The 20,839-nt window shown below is 42.7% G+C and overlaps 1 protein-coding gene across 1 annotated transcript in view; it reads right to left on the minus strand.

The window, feature by feature from the left end:
* Positions 1 to 20,839, minus strand: part of TNIK (TRAF2 and NCK interacting kinase) — a 445,063-nt gene that overhangs the window by 241,119 nt on the left and 183,105 nt on the right. The window lies entirely within an intron of this gene.

The raw sequence follows: 20,839 nt of genomic DNA on the forward strand, positions 1-20,839 counted from the left end.
CAACAACTCAGGAGGAGGAATGATGTAGAAGCTCAGGAGTTTGAATTATATATAAAATTAGGAGAAAGAAAAATTAGGATTCAAGGCAGAAATTTAGAACACAACTTCTCCAAATAGTAAATCTGCAGGACGTAAAACTTAAATACGTTTATCGGCAGAGTAATGGTGAAAGTCTCCGAGACAGCCAAACCCACGGCCTTCTGAGTCACAGCGAGCCAATGAGTTCCGAGCAGAGCGGATTTCCTCGGGTTTTCTTGGGTCAAGTCCTTCTGCGAGCGAATCGCTCAGGTGCAGCTCACCTTGTTGTCACAGTGAAGGTGAAGTCAGGGCCTGTCTGGGTTCCTTCTGATTCTATCCTTCCATTCAAAGAACAATGAGGAAAGGAAACAGTGCTCTTTATTGTTCTTATTTTTAAGTATCCTATTAAATTGTGTAAGCTGGGAAAATGACATAATTTGTCATGAGGAGAAAAGAGAAATACATTCCATATGAATCTTTTTAAAAAACCATAGAATGGTAGCAACTATCCAAATTCAACTTGAATTTCAAATGTATCATCCTCTGAATATTTCCTGAATCTTAACTCTTTTTCCACAAAAAACATTGCTATGCCATTGGATTGGTTCCACTTCATAGCAACTCTGTGCAGAACAGAATGGAGCATCACCCAGTCCTCTGTCATGCTTACAATCATCTCTACGTTTGAGCCTATCAGCAGCCAATGAACTAACCCATCTCATGGAAGAGCTGCTTCTTTGTCTGCTGATCTCTGACTTCACCAAGCACGATGTTCTTCTCCACTGACCCGTCCTTCGCTGCTAACAGGCTCAAACGACCACGCACAGCATTCTTGTCTGTGCTTCTTCCAAGACAGACTTGTTGGTTCTTTGGCAGTTCATGGTATATTTTACCTTCTTCAGCAACACCATAATTCAAATGCATAAATTCTTCTTTGATCTTCCATATTCACTGTCCAGCATAGAAGGCAACCGAAAACACTACATGGCTTGTGCTAAGTGCATAATAATCTTCAGAGTGATGTTTGTTTTTTAACACTTTTTTTTAAAGATCATTTTATTGGAGGCTCATACAGCTCTTACAACAATCCATACATCACTTGTATCAAACTCATTTGTACATAAGTTGCCATCCTGATTTTCTAAACATTTACTTTCTGTTTGAGTCTTTGGTATCAGCTCCTTCCTTTTCCCTCCTTCACCCTTTCTGACTCCTTCATAAATTATAACTTATTATTGTTTTCTGTTTTTTTAACACTGTGAAAAAGTCTTTGTAGCAGATTTGACCAATTCAATACTTCAGTCGATCTCTTGACTGCTGCTTCTATGAGCATTGAATGTGAATCTAAGTAAAATGGAATCTTTACAAGTTCATTTCTCCATTTATCACTGTGTTGCTGACTGGTCCAGAGGTGACTATTTTTGTTTTCCTTACGTTAGGTTGAAATCCATACTGAAGGGATCTTCATCAGCAAGTGTTTCCAATTCTCTTGATGTTCAGCAAGCGAGAGGGTTGTTAACAAGCCCTTCTCCAACCCTGATGCAGTGGTATTACTTACATAGTCCAGCTTCTCCGATGGCTGGCTAAGCGTTTAGACTGAAGAAATATAGCGAAAGAATACGAACCGGACACACACTTTTCCTAATTGTAAATCACTCATTTTGATTTAAAATACACACTTTTCTATGTTCCTTTTTTAAAAAATGAAGATCCAATCGGAGATTTAGCGATCTGAATGAATAAAGGTAAATGCCAAGTGTCTAACTAAAAAACTGAAGGACGTAGGTTCCCCAAAGCATTCATTTATAGAGATTTCAAACTTTTCTGCTAAATCAGCATCACCATTGCTTCATACCAAAGCACTGAAATAGCCAGTCTTCTTGACTACCAACCAGTTTGGAGCTTGGGGTGGGTGGGGGAGGGCGAATTTGGGGTGGTAGGACACCTCTTTGGCAATCAGATAAAGTCAGAGAATCCAGGACACATCAAGCAGAAGGAGCAGAACCCTTAGCGCCTGGGAGAAACCTCCCAGAGCTGGCCTGCAAGGAAGGCGGGTGGGGAACCGGCATTCTGGAGGCTAATGGCGTAGCCATGCCCCTTCCACAGCAGGATCAGCCTGCGGGCAGCCACAAGTGTTTCACCGCTGATGTTCTTCTGAAGTAGACCTCCACACTTTTCTTCTAGCCCCCCGAAACTGTTCAACAGCATACAACACATCAGTCTCCGCTGACAGACGGGCTGAGGCTGCACTTGAGGTACCTTAGCTGGGAATCGAACCTGGATCTTGGACATGGATGGTAGAGAGAAATCTACCACCAACCCAACACTGCTCCCAATCACTGGGTCCTAGAGTTACATTTTCAGAGGAAGTGAGGGTGCCGAGCAGGTCCGGGGAGGCAAGATAAGTAGCACCCAGGGCTCCACATTCTTCCCCGAAAACTTTCTTCAGGGGAGGTGTCGTGTAAGCTCTTTTGTGAGACAGGGCTCAGTACAACTTCATTCAGAGATGTGGAATCTCATTCCTCAGATCAACACTCTCTAAGAGTCATTGTCATTTGCTGGTTATCCACTAGGAAGACACATCTGTTGTTTTAGCACCAGAACTACCTGGTTAGCTGAAGCCCACCCACTCCCAGACTCAAGACTCTGAAACTACGGAGGAAAGGCCAGCAGTGGGTGCACTAACAAGCCCTCCTTGGAAGCCAGGTGGTCTCCAACTACAGTGGAGTTCAAACTACTGTGGTTGGAGAACCAGTGAGCCTTCCAGAGCAATGTGGTCTCGTGAAAACTTTGCCTTGGACACAGCATCTAGCTGTGTGGCAGATGTACTGTCTGCACAGAAAAAGCCCTCTCTACCCAGAGCAGGTTCCTCCCCCCCGACTATTTTATTTCATAATTCTCCTTCACAAACCTTGCCCTCTCAAATGAAGCATTTTAAAATGAGCAAACGATTCCAAATAAAATACCAGCTTTCATTGCCATAGAGTTGTGCTGCCTCGCAGGGTTTGCCACTTGGTAATCTTTGTAGAGTGCCAAAGCTTTCTTCTGCAGGGCATCTGGGGGGTTCAAGCCACCAGCCTTTCCTTTAGCAGTGGGATGCTTAACCACTGCACCGCCAGGGCTCCTTCTACTCCCAACAGCCAATCTCAAAGAAATGTCCAGGCCTTTGTAATACCTGAAGCAATACAGATCCTCTCCAAAGTCTAGCTAATGGACTAATACAATAATAACTAATTCTGGGAGCAAGCACTCTGATCAGTGGGGGCCAGTTTCCTGTGGATTGTTGAAGGCTGGAGAAATTGCAGAGGATAGAACTCAGAAGACACGTGGATTGAAGCAGAAAGGAAGGAGGAAATTCATCCTGAACAGATGCCAAGACTGTGCCACATGCTTACAGCAAGAGAAATGGAATGCAGAGAAAATGATTTTAAAAACCTTCCTTCCTTGAGAACGAAGTTAATAAAGTCTCTGCTTTAAGATATTAGGTAAATGTCTCGTTTAAGGAAAGACATTAGGCAAACATAGAACGTTAGCATGAAATACGCCGTGAGTTCTTTAAAGGATACCGACCATTTTTGTTCTATGAATAGGAATCACCTGTTTCCCATCACAAAATAAAACTCAAGCAGATAATTTTCTCAAACAAACAAACAGTTTTCTTCATAAAATGTTGATAATGTATAGTTCTTACGAAGGGCTGGGACAAAGAGGCAGCCATTGAACGTCTCCAGCAATACAGAGGCTGTGGAACTTGTTAGCGGGAGTAACATGTATGCCACCCTGCCTGACTTCAAAGGAGCCCTAGTGGCACAGTGGTTAAGCACTTAGCTGTTGAAAAGGTCGGCGGTACGAACTCACCAGACAAAGCTCACAACCTAGGAAATCCCACGGGGCAGTTCTACTCTGTCCAATTGGCTTGCTCTCAGCCAGAATCCACTCGATGAGGTTTGGGCTTGACCAGAACTGCACTTACTCAAGACCCAAGGGGGATGAGGTGGTGTGAGGGTAGAGGGGGGTTGACTGAGTGCAAGGAGGTGAGGTTTTGTGGAGTAGACCTGGATTCAGACATCAGCACGGACAGTAGCCTCATTCTCTTTATCCATGGCAGATATTTTCCAAGACCCCAAGCAGATACCTAACCCCCCAGATAGTACCAAACACGATGGAGGAAGGAGCTTCATTCAGGTTGCAGCAAAATTCCCATCATATTTCTTTATCCCCCCACCCAAATTTCCATCATCTTTCAATTCAATTTTTTTATGACTTTTTTTAAACCCTTCCATTCCTATACAATGTTTCTCCCTACCGTGTGGCCCACAGACAGGTAGCATAGACCGCCTGGGCAAAGGATAACGAGGGACCTAGCGGGACCCCGGGGCAGGAGAGTGCAAGATTTCATCATGCTGCGCAGAAGGGCACATAATCTAAAACTTACGTATTTTTGTTTTCTGGGATTTTTCATTTAATATTTCGGCCTGGGGAGCATGGATGTTTGAAATCTCAAAACTCAAAACCACATACAAGTGTATACTGCTGCCTATGGTTATGATTAAGGTAGTTAAACACATGTAGTCCCCTATAAAATGAGGGCATTGGGACAGTTTCAAGGGGTTTCTGGGTCCACTGCCCAGGAGAAAGCACACATTAAATGATTAGAATAGCAAGTATTATTTAGGCTCTCCAATTTTCACTTTTAGTCCATTCACTAGATTTTATAAAGTTAACCCTTATCCTTACTCTTACCCTTCGGGTCTCCTTTCTGTTATCTGTCAAAAACCAAGTCCTGGCTGCACAATAAAATCACTTAAAGAATTAAAATAAATCAACCAACTGTCACCCTACCATAGAACAACTGTATCACAGTATCTGAGAGTAGGGACAAGGCTTTGGTGATTCGGGTACATGATGAACATTGAGAAACCCTGTTCTAGGTGGCTTTTTTATGAAAGGTAATTTGGGGCAAATGGACTATTTCAGGGCTTGATCACTTGGGGGACTCCAGAAGAGGGCACAGCCTTGGCCCACCTTGGTATTTCTGGAAGAGACCTGGCACACTCTGGCTAAGGAGGAGAAAGAAAGCCTTAATCCAACATTTCCTGACTGCCCTTTGGTTCAAGAAGTGGAGGATATGTGTGATGACAAGCCACTGAAATTGCATGTCTGAATTCTGTGAGATGGTGGCAAAAAAAAACCACAGGAGGAAGCTAAGGCAAGTATTCTTAAAATTGTTCTTCTCCTCCTCCATCACCCTCTTCATCCTGCAGCGTCCATATTATCTACCACCACTAACCATCCCTCCTACGGGGCGTAGAACACAAACTGAGATGAAGAAGACAATGGGGACAGTTTGTGCAGACTTTGACTCATTCCTGAGAAATTCCGTTGAGGGTGCTGTGTGGAGAGGTGCAGCGGAGAGCTATTCAGAGATTCTAGAAGAACACTGGAACGTCTTCCAGAACATTATCCAAAAGAACTTTCATAGTATGATCATTCAAAATTATACCTTGTAAATTAAAGCACACATTTTAGAGGCAGAAAGATCGCCTTGAAGGGCAAATAAATGTCTACTAAATTTTGTTCCAGTTCGATGAGCATGACTGGCACTGAATACAGGCCAGGGGTCCTGCTGGGTTCTCCTCTTCTGACACCATCTCATTTACGAAACACTGCTTTAGTTTGAAGAGGTCTGTGTACGAAGTTCTACACAATGGGACTGCTTGTAACAATCCATTACTCTGGAGGCTTTATGGCAGACTAAAATTCACTCTGTGTTCCTGCCTGATTCTATGTGGTTGGTCATGAAGATGGCTTACATGAGACCAATTCTTTGGTCAAAAGAGTTGCTTCTCTTCGCAATGTTATTCTAATGGAAAAACTTACCTAAATCATAATAAATCACTTTAGACATGGTTTCCAAAAATACGCTGAAATGGAAAAATCAGTTTCCCTAGACTCCCTGGGGGGCACAAAAGGTGACGTCTCCACAGGCTGAAATCCGTTCAACAGCAATAGAACCAACCAGAGCTGCTCCTCCGGCACGTCAGCACAATCTTGGGAATTAAGTACTGTTGGAAACCTTTTATCCTAGCCCAACTGGAAAGCTGGACAAGAATTCTCATTTTCATTGTGGAGAACTCTCTCAACTTGATTATTTTCATCTAAGAAGCCAAGCCAAACTCCCTGCCATCATGTCACTTCTGACTCCTCGTGAGCTTATAGGACAGGGCAGAGCTGCCCCTGGGGGTTTCCAAGAAGGAAATTCTTTTTGAGAGTCGAGGATCAGCTGGGGGATTTGAACCGCTGACTTTGGAGCCAGAAGTTCAATGCTTAACCAAATAGGTCACTTTTTTATGATTGATCCTAACCAAATTCCGTACATCAAAAAACACCCTTAGATAAACCCATTCAGTGGTCTGTCCTTTTCTTGGGTTTTAATTCAAACTCTACAAAAAGAACATTGAGGATGGTCACCCCAGTTGTGCAGAGCCTGAATCCAAGACGATTCCTATGCCAACAGGCTCTATCTTGGAATATTGACTGGTTGACAAGCAATTATTTCTTCTATAAATATTCTACTGAAAATGTTTAATGATAGATTTTACTATCTTGCACAGTGATAGGGCTTTAAAAGGTGACAAGTTTTGATTTCAATCAAATCTAGGGCAATTGCAGGTCCAATGAGGTCCAGAAGTTATCGAGTATTTCAGTCAAGGTCAGTCTTCGTAATAGTGGCAAACTTATTCATGCTCACTTAAGTCAGTGAACTTCCTCCGTTATATTTCTTTCTCTCTTCAGGTTGACCAATCCCCTTACAATGATAACTTGTGCTACCAGGAGTTCAGAACTTAAGTCATAACGTGCATTTTCATCAGAAGCACTCTTTCTGGGATAGCTGTTCAAGAACCATAGAAGGGAGGGAGTCGCTCAGAGAGCTGAATGCATGAAGAAGTAGATTCAGGATACGTGGGAAAGTAAGACATGGAAAGGACTGTCTCAATGGAGAGTTACCACCACCAGGAGTTGCCATCAAGCCCATTTCCACTCATGGTGACCCATGTGTATCAGAGTAGTATTGTACCATATTGGGTTGTCAATGACATATGTTTTGGAACTATAGAACCAGCTTTTTCTTTGGAAGCACCTCTGGGTGTGCTTGAACCTCTGGCCTTATGGCTAGCACCTGTTAGCAGTTAAGCCATCTGAATGCTAGCGCTGGTTCTAGATAAACACACTGTATATTAGGCCACCCTTCGAAATGGAATTAAACTTCTCTTGGCCTTCAGAGCACGTGTGAAAGCAGAATCGGAAAATGGTCCTCTCTAAATTCCCTTCACATCCATGAATGCTAAGTGAGCTTAGGATTTGGTCTTGTTGCTGCTGGGTGCCGTCGAGTCAGTTCCGACTCATAGCAACCTATATCCTTCCTGTTGAACATGTTCAGACTCCTGCAAATGTCACTACCAATCTGATATCCTGCCCTGATGTTCCAGAAACGTGACGGGCTTCCGTAGATGCTACTCCCATCCTCTCCTCACCCTGAGTTTGCCAGGAGTTGGCACGAGCCTGGAACTCTGAAAATAAGTCCTTACCACTCAAGCTTGAGCTTAGAGACTGAAATGTATAGTGAGAGAGAAGGCCTTAGGTTAGCTGTGAGCCCAGACATAGGACTTCGTGCTGAGCTCTTTCCCTGCCAATCCTTGGTCCTCAGTTTATTCCTCTCTGTAAAAAAATAACAAAACATCTGGGCAAATGCTGTCAGATTTTACAAGGCTACTGCTGTTGAGATAAAAGTTGAGGAGGAAGAAGAGATACCTGGGCTCTTGGGAAGGTATATTTCCTCTTAGCGTAGTGTCAAGCACAAGTTACAATTACCAATAGTTACATATCTATGGACAAATGATGATGGCAAAGCAGGTGTCAATATTTAAGTTTGATAAACTTCACACAGGAGGAAACATGATGGATAAGAAAAGGCTCAAACCTACCTGGGGTTGGCCCTCTCCACCATAGTTAACTAGGTCGTCTTGGACAAACCACTTAATTTGCCTGTGCCTAAAACAGGGAGGATATCTTTTATCTCATTGGCATTATTGTCTCAAGTAATGTGAGGGGGCTTCAAAAAGTTCAAGGGAAAATTCCATTCCATTTTCTATGAACTTTTTGAAGTCTTCTTGTATGTTACATGAAAAAGGCCTAATATAGAATCTGGCACATAATAGGTACTTGAGAAATCGAAGTCATTATTATGTAATAAAAATGGTTTTTATTAAGAAAACTCCTAGGTACTAGACTTCAGATACCATTGACTCACTGCTAATCCTCTTATAAGGAGTCCTGGTGACACAATGGGTAAGCGCTCAGCTGCTAACAGAAAGATTGGCAGTTAAAAAGCACTTCATGGCTGAGTGCTGGTGACCTAATCCCTTAAAGGTTACAGCCTCGGGGCCCCTGTGGAGCCGTCCTATACTGTAAGTAGAAATTGACTTGGCACACAGCACCAACAATAATATTATGGACTTCCTGTAACCTCCCACAGTAATCTTTGTCTTATAATATTCTAGAACCTTATCTTTTAGGAAACATCCTAGTGGCACAATGGTGAAAGCAATAGGCCGATAACCAAAAGGTCAGTGGTTTGAACCCACTAAGCACTCCACAAGAGAAAGACGTAGCCGCTAGCTCCTAGAAAGATCATAGGTTGGGAAACTCTATGGGGCACTTCTACTCTGTCCTACAGGCCTGCTTTGAGTCCGAACCAACTCAACAGCCCTGAGGTTCACGATATTTGGTGTCTTTTTAAAAGGCCACCTCTACTCTATACAAGATGTTGTGTTATACTTTTTCTGTCCAACCTGGAACTTCCAAATTCTCATCTCCACAGCTGTTGAAGGAGCAGCACTCTCAGCATGCAACTCGCATATTTCTGGAAAATGGTGGGTTGCTGCGACTGGCTGCAGTGAACTCCAGCAGAGGAGCTCATTCAATGAAGACAGCCAGGCAAAAAGGAAGGGCATGGCAGCAAATGAAAACAAATCGAAATTCTACAACTCAAGTTGGGTCGAGGGAACCCGACTTGCCATGGAATTTCTATTTGCTTTCTTACCAGATCGGTTGTGATCGTTACATGTCAATTTGAAGATATAAAAGTGTAGGGGTGGAGTCTAGCCTACTGACCAGGTCACAGCTTGATAGTGCGTCCTTGTGGGTGTGACCTTCTCATAAGAAGGGTCCTAGGAACCTCTCTCTCTCTCTCTGCCTTCACCTTCATCTGAATAGGGATTTATGGACTAGTATCAGACTTATGGATTTGATCTGGACTAGGCTAGGATGTTTGCTTGGTATATAATTACTTCTTGATTATAAAGCTCTTTCTTACACATATATGAGTGTGACAGGATGATATAGTTAAAGTTTATTGTGCCAATCTGGCTGCTAAACGCATATGGGGTTAATTGAAGGGCGTAGAGATAAATGGCTCGGTGAGCCTCGCCTTTCCAGTTCTTGAGTCTCTTGCTTTGTGATGGCTGGACCAAGGTGCAGTTGCCTTAGCCAGTTCCCTGCTTCAGCTGGCAAGGCTCACTTCCTGAAAAACATCCCCAAGGAGAAGCCACATGGACTTACCCGGATGCAGCCCTGAGTGCTGGATATTTTGGGGAGAACATTTGAAGGATATAGATTTATGAACTGATTATTTTCCCTTTTAGAATTTTAAAAGATGTTCTACTTTTGCTCACCTTCATTGTTTCAGGTAGGAAGTTACTGATAGACAAAACCCGCCTACTTTTCCTTAGTCTCAAAAGCCTTCCAGTAGTCTCTAATGGTTTGTTTTTGTGTTTTTATTTTGTTCAGAGTTCACAGTATCTCTGAAAGGTTAGTGCTATCAAAACTTAGCTAGGCTAGAAATAGAAGCTACAAATATCACATTAAAAATATTACTCGTGTGGCAAATTGTAAATAGTGAAAATATAGATTGTCACATCTTTCTGTGTGCATGATAAAAATGGGTCTACCCATCACAAATGGATATCCTTTAGTAGACTGTTCAACATATCCTCACGCATTTATTTATATCTGGTCTCTATTTAGAGTCTTTGTTCCCCGAGTATAGGATATGCAGCGCTGGTAACCGCATGATTTCCAGGAGGCTGAATGTGGTATTACGTAACATAGAATCACACTGCAGGAAAGTATTTTCAATTATTTTACAACTCTTCTAATTCTGTCAAGGAATAAATCTCAGTTTGGTGCTAATATGCCTTTAACACCTTTCTAATAGTGACTAATTTCACTCTTTCAACAGAGAGACAGTGGGTCTCATACAAAGAGCCTTCTCCAGGCAACAGCACCCAGCAAGCCATTAATAGCATAATCCATAAACTCTATCCTGAGTTTTATGAGGACTATTTGTTATGGCAACTAGACCGATCGACTCTAATACAGTCTTTTCTTACTTATATCTTATATCACCTGCATCATCACTTATTTTTCTTTAAATCAGTTCACTTTTGTGAATCATGAGTTTTGAATACAAGCGTTATATCATTGCTACCAATGAAAACAGTCCCCAACAAAAAGTCACTAACTACAAACATACCAATATTAATGTTAATTGAAAGCTCTTCCTTCCTTTCCTCTGGGAAATTAGCCACCTTTTTCGCAGTGGCTTCCTGGGGTCCCTGGGCGATGTGAGTGGTTAACACTCAGCTGCTCACCAGAAAACTAGAGGGTTGAGTCCATCCAGGGAGCTCTCAAAAGAAAGGCCTGGCAGTCTATTGATTGTCCCCAAACCAGCCACGGAAGACCCTATGGCCTGTAGTTCTACTTTGACCACATGGGGCTGCATGAGCCACAATCGATTGGACAGCAATGGGTCCTGGTCCTGGTGCTAGCTAGCACAAGGCTGCTTCTTTATCTCCTGCAAACCCACGAGGCCAGGGAGGGAGTCTGGGTCACTTCTTAGCCAGGTTCTTGAGTACTTGACCTTTCCTGTTGGGCCGCCCCCACATCTCAGAGGAAGTACAGCTCTTTACAAGAAGGAGAGAGGACCTTTATTTTAGCATCTTTCTGGGGTCTGCACTGAGAGCCTCCTGCAGGTCTGGAGTGTATTGAGTCCGCAGTAGATGTAACTGCATTGAATTCAAATGACTGAGTCAGCAGCATGGAGACCTCAACAGTCACTTAAAGCGTGATCTCTCTACCCCCAAAGAAGCAATGTAGTTTTAAACAATCAAGAGCACTCGGTGTCATCTCCTCGATCACTCCAAAACCGGCTGTAATTAAAGAGGCCACTCCTCCGACTTTATCAGAGCACAGAAGAAGATACCCCTGGGTGCCAGCTTTCCCTCAGATGTGACCTGGGTGTGACCCTGCTATTTAAATTTCGTGAACTGTTGGCAGGAGCACTTGAGCAGATATCAATTTCTATAAATAGGCTTTGGGAGAAGCAGCCTCTGCAATGAACTGATGTTTCATGAGCGTATCAGCCACACGCTTCCCTGCGGGAACCCACCCTGCACACACTCACACCGCTTGTGTAAAAAATGGGGTGCGCCTCGATGCAACGATACGCAGAAGGCTTTTCTTTCAACTCCATCTATACAGGTGGTCTGCCTCCCTGGGCCGGTTCTCTCTTCAGACGGCCAGCATTTGAATCCTGGATTCACCATGTTATTAAAAGGCTTGGGGGCAAGGTACATAGCAAGCTACATAACAAGGGCAGACGATATCAAACAAGATAGGCAAAGCAGGGAGAAATTACGCAATCCGGTTCACCAGTCAAATTCATTCTACCCACTTTCATGTGTGCTAGTTTGAAATTTCCTATCATAAAAACACATTTGTAAGGCCCTTTGTGTGGATGTCAGGTCTGCATGAGTCTGAAGGGCAGTGAGTTCTGAATGTTGTTGCTGTTGTTGTTGTTGTGAGGGGCCGCTGAGCCCTGTCAGGCTCATGGCGACACGAGGTGCAACCGAAAGAAGCACTGCTCGGTCCTGTGTCCTCCTCCTCCTGGTTAGGTTTGAGCCCAGGGTTGCAGCCGGCGTGCCAATCCATCTCTTCCCGGGTCTGCCTTGTTCGCTGCCCTCTGCTTTACCAAGCATGATGTGCTTCTCCAGAGACTGGTCTCTTTCAATAACATGCCAAAGTAGGAGAGACGGAGTCTGCCATCCTGGCTGCTCAGGGACATTCTAACTGTATTTCTTAGATTCGCTTGTTCTTCTGGTAGCCCATGGTACGTACGCTACCTCAGCACCATACTTCAAATGCATTGATTCCTCTCTGGTCTTCTTTATTCAATGTCCAACTTTTACAGGTAGCTGGGGTGATGGAAAAAGTCCTGGCTTAACCAAAGTTATTTTCCAAATCCTCATTTTCACAACACAACTTTCTTCTCCGCTCCAGAGGTAAACGGTAGAAAGTAAGTGGGAATTCCATCCTCGTTTTCAATTAGGCAGCAGCATTTCTTTAGGCTTCCTGGTTCTCATATTTTGATGACAGGACAGGAAGAACTTTATTTCTTCTTCCTCTTCTTCTTCTTCTTCTTCTCCTCCTCCCCGCCCTCCTCCTCCTCCTCCTCCTCCTCCTCCTCCTACTACTACTACTACTACCAGTTGTTCGAACCTGATTACGACATCAAATACCTTGATGTGTATTTCATAGTCAAGGTCTCTGGTGTCTGGGCATGGCGAAAATTTGGTGTCATTCTCAGACTTTGCTCTGAAATTCCAGGTTCTCACTACCACCTCCAAAAAGGGAGCGATCGGAGCGGGGAGGAGGGGAAAACAAGAAGCAAGACAGTGAGAGTTTCAGGGAATCCTACATTCTGTTGCAAGCACTAACACAACTTCCCTTTTCTCCCTGTCGACTCTTTGACATCTGGAGAGATCAAACCACAGATGCCACGGCCATCAAGAGGGGAGACATATAAGATGATGTGTTGAGCTTGTATTCTTTTCTTTTAGCACCCCACCCCTCTCCAACTGTCACATCTAAGTCATGCATTCTGAGAGAGATGGCTTCCTGCTGCAGCCCCAAACAGTGCCGGCACTAACTGCTGGTCTCCCCATGTTACATGAATATAACGGCCATGGCTGTTGGGGGTGAGTGTGATAATGTCAATTGTATCAACGAGGGAAATTCTGTTAAAATGTTTCCCTTGATTATCAATGTTTAATTACAGCTCAATGAAATAGTGATAGCTTTATTATACTGATGGATAATATGAAATAAAGACAAAATTTTGAACACTAAATGGAAACTGATGACTTCTTTCATATATCTTTATCAGCTAACTTAACCTGTACCTGTGATTTTCAATTATTTATGTGTAAAAAATGAAATTGGTTTGAATTTGAAGTTAAAAATTAAAAGTGATAACCAAAGTAAAGGTTAAAAATACCTTTAGAACCAGTTAATAAGAGCAGCAGGGTAAGAGAAAGTAGATAATGACAGTTCTAATTATCAAACTCTCTTGTTTTATACTTCTGAAGAGCAGCAATTAAATATGTATTTAGCCTAATGGGGAGGGTAAAATCTGCTGCACCTGCAGGACTGATACCATTTCATTCCCTCCAACTCCCGAGCAGCCTTGCTTCCTACACTGGAGTGGACCTTGGGTCAGAGCGGCGGATGCAATTTGTCTGAAGCATAAACAGTGTCTCCAATGATTTTGAAGTATATTCCAGCTACCACTTAATTTCCATTCTAGATGAACAAGTACAAAATAATTTTGTGTTCCTACCCAAAATCAATACAGAAAAAAAAGCACATGTTGTTTTTCCATCCAAGAAGTGTACAAGAACCTAGTCTGGAACCTGGAGTCTGGAACAAAGACTTCATGAACATGGCCTTGGGCAAACTCCTTTGTCCGAATCTCTGGTGCTTTACTTCTTTCTCTGGGAAATTCTTGTGAAAATACTTGGGAAATTGCAAAGCCAATGGGACTTTTATGGTCAATGCCAAACAATAAAAGTGCTAAGTCAGAGGGATAGACTGACTTGGGGGAAATCCATGCCTGTGGCCAAGATGATGGTGCTCACTAAATATTCCATCTGGGCTCCTACATTTCCTCAGCCCCTTACTGTTGGGTTCGGCCATGTGATAGTTCGGAACAACGAGCGTTGAGAAGGAGTGAGTCAGGTACTACTGGGCCAAAATGTAAAAAAGCTGGCCTCCAATCTTCCGTCTGTGCTCTTTTCTTGCCAGGGTGGCTGAGGGGGTGACAAGTTACAGATGTGATTGCTACATGATGGGTCCTTGAATGACCATTCCATTGGTGTGGAATGCAACACCAACTGTTGCTGGACAAGTAGGGCAAACAAGGAGCCTCTGTGTGTTCAGTCCCTGCAGGAGGGAGTTATTTGGTTCTGCAAGGTCTTTCCCCTGTCCTGCATCAAATACTGCCTAATGTCTGGGAACCTTACGTCTTTTAACCTATCCAGATTCAAAAATTCCAGATGCCCAATTACTGCAAGCACCCACCCTCAGGAGCAGGTCAGAAGAAGGACAGCTTGTCTGAGGTGGCTCCACAGTGACACTCTGGCAACTTTGCATGTCTTCAGATGGGTCATGTAGGCAAATCTTAACCGAAATCGGGCCTGAGTCTTCCTGGCAAGATGCCCTAGAATTCCTCTTGAAACGAAGGGAGGTAAGTAAGCAACCTTGTTGGGGAGCTGCCTGAGAGCGGTTCTTTATCTTTCTCCCGCCTTGGGGGAGACGCCCACAGACATTTCTCATGGATCTCGCCCACTTCAGCTGAGTACAGGACTTGCCACTCACATCCTCTCGCCGTTTAGGGTACTATGCCGGGCTTTTTTTTTTTTTGTCTGTGAAACTGCTTGACTACAGTGAGTCAGAACTGACTCAATGGCAGTCTGTCCCTGGCCTCAGTTGAGCTGCTGGTGTTGAGATTTCCCATTTCATTTCTGTGTCTTCCCCCTGGAGAGGTCCACGTGCAGAGCTGCCTTCTGTGCTGTTGACAAAAAGTATTTCTATGAGCAAGTCGTTGGTCTTGCAACATTCTATCGTGTCATCTCCGGCTTCATTTCTGTCACCACGTCCATATTTTCCAACTATTGTTCCTTCCTCTTTCTTTCCTTTTGCATTTCAATAACCAAGAGTTATCAATGCATTTGATTTTAATTTGATCCATTTCAGACTGAAACGGTGGGGGTAAATCTTCAAATTTTGCATCATAGCTTAGTGGCCCATGGATAAATTTGAATAATCTTTGTATTGATTGGGTTTCCTTGTATGTGGGTAGACTTACTCTCCTATCACAGGCAGTAAGTATTGTACTTCAGGATAGAACCTAAAGTGTTCTTTTTGACAATGAGTGCAAAACCATACCTCTTGAGTGTGTCCTTTTTAGTATACTAAAGCATATGATTTAATAATAAATAATAGAAAATACTAAAGCATTTTCTGTTTCCAAATGGCCGGTACCAGTTCATTTAGCTCACTGACACGCAGAATAGTGATATTGGTGCATTCCATTTCATTTTTAATGACTTCCAACTTTCCTAGGGTCACACTCGGCACATTCCAGGTATCAGCTACGAATGAATGTGTGTGGTTATTTCTTCTCATTTTGAGTCATGCCCCATTAGCAATGGAAGGTCCCCAAGGGTTTTGACGCTGTCTGTGTCATTTGGGCGACTCTGCTTTGAGAAGGCAACTCTTCTGCAGGCAGTCACAGTCCGAGTGCCTTCTGACCTATGGAGAGCATCCTCTGGCCCGATCTCTGACAAGATACTGTTTCTGTTTCGCGGACGTGTTCCGTAACTGGCAAAGTCTCCATGCTATCCAAAGGGTTTTCAGTGGCCAATTCCTTTGAAGTGGGCAGTCTATTCTGCGTCACAGTCTCTTCTTAGTCTGAAGGCTCTGCCGAAACCCGTGCACTTTGGGTGACCCTGCTGATATCTGAAGCACCAGGGACATGGCATAGCATCTGGCATCTCAGCAACACACCTCACCACAGTGAGACACACTGACAGACCAGTGGGGACTGAGTGCTAGATGGGTTCATTTACTAACTTCCAAGCATCAGAAAGAGGCCCGTGTGTTGCAAAATAGTTAACAAGCTCAACTGCTAACTGAAAGACTTGCGTTCACCCAAAGCCAACTTAGAAGGAAGACCCGGTGATCTGGCTTTGTAGAAATCGGCCAGGAAAAACCCGATGGAACACAATTCTGATCTGACTCAGTGCCAATTGGTAAGCACCTGGGATTATGTGAGACAGGGAGATTACAAAGTCAAACAAGATGCCATCTTCAGACACAAACTAAAAGTTCTCCAAGATGGACAAATGTTTCTAATTTGCTAGTAAGGTCTAAAAATATGAGAGGCCTTTTAAAATGCATGGGAAAATGGAATTTAAAGAGAATGGATTGTTCCATGAACTTTTTGAAGCCCCTTCATACAATGAGTCTTTGGATGTGAGGAGTTTTAGATCTACTTTGTAAATGGTAAGCCCATTGTCCTTATCAAAATAGTACAAAAAAGATTTCTCTGTGTGTATTTAAACAGTTTGGTCATGTCTTATGGTGCATTAGAGAATGGTGGCACCATTTTGCTTCTCTGAAGTTTGTAAATAAATACTCACTGACAAATAAAAATCAACAAGACATATTTTGACGATTATAAGAGAGTTTGTTTTGTTTTGTTTTTTTCTTGAAAAAGAAGAGTGGGCAGTGTGTATCCTAGTTGATATTATTTCTGGACGGGAGCACTTTATTTCCTTATAGTACTTGGACATATGTTGCTTTAAAAATGACTTGGGGCAAAGAATGGCAAGCAAACGCCTGCTGCATTTTCCATGTAAATAATGGTTACAGACAAAATGCTGCCTGCTGGTAAAGACCACCCAGGACATTGACGAAGTGCTCAGACGTCTTTGCTATTCTGAGGAAATTAGCCACATGTTCTCAGCAGAAATTATTAGAACTCATTAAAAGAAAATAACAAAATGCTGTTCTTATTATTCCCTCAACTGTAAATGTTTATCTAGGATTTTCTCCATGCCAGACATTGTGCTGGGCAGAGAGGGCACAATGATGAATAAAATACATGTTGATCAATCAGTGTCTTGGATGCTCTTGTCTTGAAGGTCTTCCTGCACATGTGCCAGCGCTGAGATGCCTACAATGTCCTGGATCCAAAGACTTTTTACCCACTGGTCTGTGATCGTACTGCATCTGGCGTGATTGCATGTGTTTTGTGAGTCTGAAGAGGACTTTATAGATTGGTATCGGACATATGGGCTAATATTGGATTTATGAGCTTGGACTGGGCTGGGTTGGGATACTTTCTTAATGCATCCCTTTATATAAAACTTTCTCTTATACACATATGAGTTTCTATGGATTTGTTTCTCTAGTCTACCCAGACTAACACATTATGGTACCAGGAATGCGGTCCTGGAGAAGCCAATCATAAAGATGGAGAGTGGACGTTTGTTTGACCTCTCCCTCGTGGTCGTGTTTCTTCTTTGGCTAGCCAGAGGTCAGATATGTCCAGGCAGTTTACTGGGTTCTTTTCTGGAAGCAATATGGGAAGTTAAAGCTTTGATTATTTTGTTTGGTTGAAGTCCTTGGTTATTCCTGTATTCTACGGTGAAAATGAATGTTGTTAATATATACTTTGAGCTCAGGGATAGAATTTATCATTTGAATGTCTCAGAAACCATGCTGCTGAGAGAAAATGGCTGACAGAAGGTCAAAAGGGGTGACAGAAAGCCTGGCTCTGGTTTGAAGCTCTGAGGCCTAATCCCATTATTTTGTATACATGGAATAATTTAGATACAGATTGAGATACGTTAAATAAGGATTGAACTTGACTGTTTTAAGAATTGAGCTTAGTATCTGATTCTACTTTGTTTATACTGATTTATTCTGATTATTATCGTTGCTATAAGAATTTATAGAAATGATTTTGGGAAGTATGAAAATAAAGAGCTTGTAAGCCCACTTGCCTCGAGCTATTAATTTGATCTTTACATGAATTTAGTACATGTAGAGAAAGCTCTAAAAAGATAAGCCCCACCCACTGCTTTGGAGAACTCAGGACATTCAAAGGTGAAGAGATATGCTTAGGGGCTATTGGCAGATTAAAGAAGAAGAAGAAAAAAGGAACACCTTCGGATTTGAAATTTGAACTCCAGTGGCTTTTGACAGAAGCTGGAAAAAAGTCTGGAACCAAGAAGAAAACTCCTCTATGAGACTCAACATTAAAGGGAGTCTGTGGGCTGGCTCAAATGCTTGCTAGGTGACCACCTGGATCCACTTATTGAGTGGAAGTGGGAGAAATACAGCAATAAAGAGACAGGTTGAGTCTGGCCACTGACACCCGTGGACCTGGTTCACAGGAACTAGAGGAGAAGATGAGAGCGGGAGGACTGCTCTGAAGTTCATGATCCAGCACAAGGGGACCAGGCTTGTTGAGCATTTGGGATGGGACCATGGTCTAAGGCAAGGCGACCATTGGAAACCCTGGTGAGGCTAAGTGAGGCAGCTCACACTGAGTTGACTAGAACTTGACCAGATAAAGAGAAGATATTTGAGCCTGTGAACTGGTGCATATTGCTGCAGACTTTATGGATGGCCTGTCCTGATTTCACTTTGCTTATATATCTGGATTTCACAAAGTTCCAACTGGAAAGAAGATTCTTCACATCAAAGAACATGATTGTCCCCTTAAAGCACTGGGTTGATGTATAAGTGGGCAGTATAAAAGTTGGATATCCAAAATGAGGGGAAAAAGGCATGAAGTGGTTGGCTTACAACCACTCCCTAGGTGGGGAATATATCCATAGGATTATAGGATTAAGGTGTAGGTGTTACTTAACTGCAGTTGTTAGGCATAGAATATTTTTGTTTTGTTCACTTAGAGAATGTTATGTTTAAACGAGGTTGGCACATATTTAATTATACACATTTTAGTTTTGTATGGTTAAGTACAGATAGGATTTTATTATTGTTTGTCGGACAATTATACATGGTTAAAGAGCATCAAATTGACAATGGGTTGTATGTAGTAGTTATATAATCATTCGTCAATTTGAGAGGACTATGAGTGAAGGGGTGGAGTCTGGCCTGTCGATCAAGATATGACCAATGAGGCCTTTGTGTGGGCTTGGCCTTCTCCTGAGAATTCTGGGAACTCCTGTGTTTTTCCTCCTTGGAGGCGGGTTGCCAAGGCTGTAATCCTTATGGAAGCAGACTGCCACATCTTTCTCAAGTGGAGTTGCTGGTCATGCAAGCTCCCAACCTTGAGCAACCAAGTGGTTAACCATTGTGCCACTGGCGTAATGGGCACACACATGAAAGGTATGCCAACTGATGTGCCAAATTCTTGATGAACAGGTAGGGATCTAGTCACATAATATGTATGTTTCAAATGTTATATATTCTCTATGTATATGTATAGAGAAATTGAGATGTGTGATGAGCTGTCAAATAACATACTTTAAAAATTGATGTCGTGATGCAGGGTATGATGCAGTTACACATTTGTATCAAAATACTGTAATATCTAAATTATCTGTTTCTCAGAATCATATAAAAGTATGATATGAAAATACAATGGTTATTCATTTAATGGTTGGCAACTCAAATGTGAACATGTCGGGGTGGAAATGGAGGCTGGAGGATGAAGGATGAAGGGTGGACTGTCTGCAACCTCAAAAAATTCCCGTGGAATAACTGCCTCTTGACTTTATCATACAATTTAAAAAAATCAAAAATTTTTGACAAATCAAAACATTTTGACAAAAACAAAATTTCGATTTTTGTATTGACTGATGTTAGCCCTGCCACCTTTATTTTAAAGGCATTTTGTTATAATGTCATTACCAGATAATCTGTAAAGAAAAAGAACCACTGCATTTAGACAAGAAGCAACCCTGTCAATGAGGAGCGTATGAGAGTAAGAGTACAGGCTTCATCCCAATAGCCAAGAAAAAAAATATATATATATATTGCTGTCAAGTGAACTCTGACTTGTAGAGCAGAGCAGCACTCCAGTGTTCACAGAGGCTGACTTTTCAGAGAATACTGCCCCGGCTTTCTCCAAGGCATCTCTTGGCATACTCAACCTCTGACCTTCATGTTTACAGCCGAACCTGTTATCTGTTTGCACCACCCCGGGCTGTAACCAGACCTTAACCAGCTGCCACTGCTGATGTGTTTTGCCATTTGTTTGTTTTCCCGTATTTTTAAATGGGAAAAAATGTAAAATTACCAGAAAAGTTATGGGAACATTATAATATACCGAAATCTACCCATTTCTAGGATCACTTTGTCTCTCCCATATGTGTACACGCACACACATTTCCCCTTGCACCGTTTGAAAGTCAGTCTCAGACATCATGCCTTTATGAGAAAAAGATTGCACAGAATATGCTCATTAAATAAGTATTGTGATGCAACCAAAACAAAGGAACTATGCCCTCCACTGCAATTCTGGATTTAAGTTGTCTGATCCTGAAGGTTCTCCTATTTCCAAAGTGGACTGGGGGGTGGGGAGATGGGGACTGGGGGTTGGGGGGCAGTGGGAGGAAGGGGGCAGAAATCATGGCAACCCAAATTGTCTCTTAATCAACTGATTTTTCTGCTGTTCCCAGTAAGTCCATTTCAATTCTTCACACTGGGCCTTGCTTTTTATTTATTTATAGTTTAAATCATTTTATTAGGGGCTCATACAACTCTTATCACAATCCATCACACATCAATTGTGTAAAGCGCATTTTACATTCATTACCCTCACCATGCTCTCCACTTAAACCCCCGGCATCAGGTCCTCATTTTTCCCCTCCCTCCCCACTCC

The sequence above is a fragment of the Echinops telfairi genome, unplaced genomic scaffold (genome assembly GCF_000313985.2).
Source record: "Echinops telfairi isolate 266 unplaced genomic scaffold, ASM31398v2 ScPeMD7_7420;HRSCAF=8458, whole genome shotgun sequence".
In the NCBI taxonomy this organism is placed as follows: Eukaryota; Metazoa; Chordata; class Mammalia; order Afrosoricida; family Tenrecidae; genus Echinops; species Echinops telfairi.